The sequence below is a fragment of the Wolffia australiana genome, chromosome 8 (assembly GCF_029677425.1).
Source record: "Wolffia australiana isolate 7733 chromosome 8, ASM2967742v1".
Classification (NCBI taxonomy): domain Eukaryota; kingdom Viridiplantae; phylum Streptophyta; class Magnoliopsida; order Alismatales; family Araceae; genus Wolffia; species Wolffia australiana.
Genome location: NC_135842.1, coordinates 14,783,651 through 14,786,811, shown reverse-complemented (window position 1 = coordinate 14,786,811; position 3,161 = coordinate 14,783,651). Strand labels below are relative to the sequence as shown.

Here is a 3,161-nt window from a genome sequence, read left to right as displayed (position 1 = left end):
TCTCTTGAGAGGAGTTTAGGTGTTCAGAATTTTCTCTAAGGAAACAAGGGCTTGGAGAAGAGGATTTCTGCACCCTCCAAGAGCTGCTGAGCATTGGAGTTGGGAGGAGAAACAAGCTGAAGATTAACTGAAGATCGAAGACCTCCACCTCGCCGCAAGGAAGTGACCTTGGTTGGAGTGAGTTCTTCAGTTCAGTGGTGTACTCTTCCCATTTCAGACAATCTCAGTTGGGGCTGGAGAATCATCAAAGGTTCTTCAGCATTTCCCAATCTGTGTTGTTGCTTTGTGTTAGTTTGAATATCAGTTCATAGTTTTTGTGTTTGTTTGTGTTTGTTTATTCCTTTGTTCAAGCTCCTATCAATCTACTCCACCTATCAGAAACCTATCTGCATAAACGAAAGTTTGCTTGAGCTCCTGTGCAGCGCAAGGGGCAGGCACCTGTGCGCGCACGCCACAGGCACCGCTGTGCGCTCGCGCACAGCAGCTGCAACCGCTGGTCGCACGGGCTTGTGCGCTTGCGCCGCAAGTGTTGCCGCACACCCGCGCGGACGTGCAACACACTTGTTCGAGCGTGTTGCAGGCGGGTGGGCGCTTTTGAGGCCGTGGCCGCGAGCTTGTGTCGCGCAGCCACGAGCCCACTCTGTGTGCACGCAGCTGCTTGCACCGCAAGCAGTTGTGAGCTCGTGCAGCTTCCCCCTGCGAGCTGCAGGTTCTGGTCGTGCATAATCAAACACCTGTTAGGTGTTTGATGAATTGACTAGACCGTAGTTGCAGCCCATTTCATTATTTAATTGAAACTATAGGATTCTGCTTGTGGTTAAACTCAGATTCTAATCTTGCGGAGTAATCCTGAGTGGTACAAGCTACTGGAAGAATTATCGAATTGGACTGTAGATATTTCTTTCCATTGCTGAAATTCAACATTCTGATCTGATAATTCAAAGTGAACCGAAGACATTTTCTGCTGTTTCTCTGCTCCCTGAGGATCGACCCTCACTCTCCCTAAGCCGTGAGGTTATAAATTTTGTTGTATAAGCTCTCAACCTCACACGATTATCTTGCTAAATAACCAGTAAAAATCACAGTAAAATTGAGCTTATCAGGTAGGTGTGACTTTATTTAGATATAAAGAACGAAGGCATGGCAAAGTATCTGGACCAAAAATAGAAGACCCTTTTCGTAAATTTCAAAATACCTCCCACTTTTATCCAACGAGATAACAAAATTGTTCTCTAGCATCAGTTATTTGCAAACACAATTTTTCACCACTGTTCCTCCTTTTTCTAAGATTTGGGTATGTTTCGTGACTTCCATTATAATCTAATGAACGAAGACGGTGCAAAGTTTCTGAACCAGAAAATACACTTTACGTGTTTGTAATTCTTACAGGTCCTACTCTTCCTCGTCGAAAGATAGACAAAGATATAACTTGACAGGCTTCCAGTACGACAAAGACTACATCTTACAGGTGCAGAGAGGTATCGACGTCTTCATCAACGTCAACAATGGCGGAGTTGCCACCAAAAGAAGATGAAGAAGAAGAAGAAAAAGATGAAGAAACGACGCCAGAGCGAGCTTGAGAAGTCTGTAAGTCTGAAGTTGTGAGCCATCTAGCCGACGTCGCAAGCTGCTGGCTATGGCGAGGAGGAAGAGGAAGCCTCGCTGTGAGGTTTTCCCTTCTTTCTCGCATTTCCTTTTCCTTCTGCAGCAGCCTGAATCTCTCTTGAAGCAGGGCGATGGCGGCAGTGGGATCGCTTGTTCCTTCTCCTCTCATGGCGAACGCTGTGGTTTGTTTGATCTGGGTCTCCTCGGTATTTGTAGAGAGCGATGGTCGTCAAGAATCAACCCGGGCAGAGAGTCCAAGGAGAAGTAGTCTCTCTTGATTTAAACAAAGGGAGAATAATCGTTTGAGGAAGATCCAAGGAGAGGCGGCCGGGGATATTCATAGCCTTCTGCTGTAACTTTTCAAAGCTGCCGCGTAGGTAGATAAGGAACCTCTGTTTGTCCTGCTTCTTTGGAGCTTCTCCATCGACGTCTCTCCATCGTCTCTCTTCCTATGACAAGATCTCTCTCTATCTCTCTCTCTATCTCTATCTCTATCTCTATCTCTACCTCTATCTATATCTGTATCTGTATATGTATCTGTATCTGTATCTGTATCTCTATCTCTATCTCTATCTCTATCCCTCTCTCTCTCTTTCTCTATCTCTATCCCTCTCTCTCTCCCTCTCTATCTCTATCTCTATCTCTATCCCTCTCTCTCTCCCTCTCTATCTCTATCTCTATCCCTCTCTCTCCCTCTCTTTATCTCTCATAATCTCTATTTATCTCTCCCTTTATCTCTCTTAATCTCTCTTAATCTGTCTTTATCTCTCTTAATCTCTCTCGATCTCTATCTCAGTCTCTTTCTCTATCTCTCTCTCTATCTCTATCTCCCTCTCTCTCGATATCTCTGTCCCCACCTCTCTCACACTGCGTTTATCTATTGTCTATCTCTATTAATCTCGGTATAACTCCCTCTCTATTTATCTATCTCCCTCGCTCTCTCTCGATATCTCTCTGTTCCTATCTCTCTCTCTGTTTATCTATTACCCATCTCTATTAATCTTCACGTATAACTGCCGCTCTATTTATCTATCTATCTATCTATGGATCGTCTCTATCCTTTTCTTTGAAACCCAACACATGCGATAAGAAAAATACTACTTTCTCTGTCTTCCAAAGAGTTTGTGCGAGGGCTGAAGAAACCCAGTCTGGGGATGGGTTCTCCTTCTCTGGCTTTTTCCTTGCATGTTCTTTCCTCAGACAGGATTTCTCCGTCTCGCTTCTGTCATTGTTTCCTGCACTGATGATTTGATACGTCGTACATGTGGATAGAAGCCCATTCACTTTTCCCTTATTTAGTTCTCCTCCTCAGCCTTCTTCCTTTGTCTTCAACCATTGATTCCAGTTTCGGCGCTTATTCTGTTCGTTTGATTCGTTTGTCCCCAGCTCACAAGATGCCGCCAGCCATGACAGATGTGATAGATCATGGTACCTGAAGACTCCATAGATTCCGAAAGATGCTGATAGAATTTCCTTCATCATTTAACATAGAATCCACATTTTGATGCATGTATGTGTCCCTCATAATCTTTGCGGCAACAACATCTGTCATCACT

At 44.4% G+C, this 3,161-nt stretch overlaps 1 long non-coding RNA gene across 1 annotated transcript; it reads left to right on the top strand.

The window, feature by feature from the left end:
* On the top strand, positions 1 to 3,161 carry LOC144706630 (uncharacterized). The gene is made up of 3 exons (XR_013582286.1): positions 1 to 250; positions 1,390 to 1,982; positions 2,992 to 3,161. It is a non-coding gene; the product is annotated as an uncharacterized LOC144706630 (long non-coding RNA).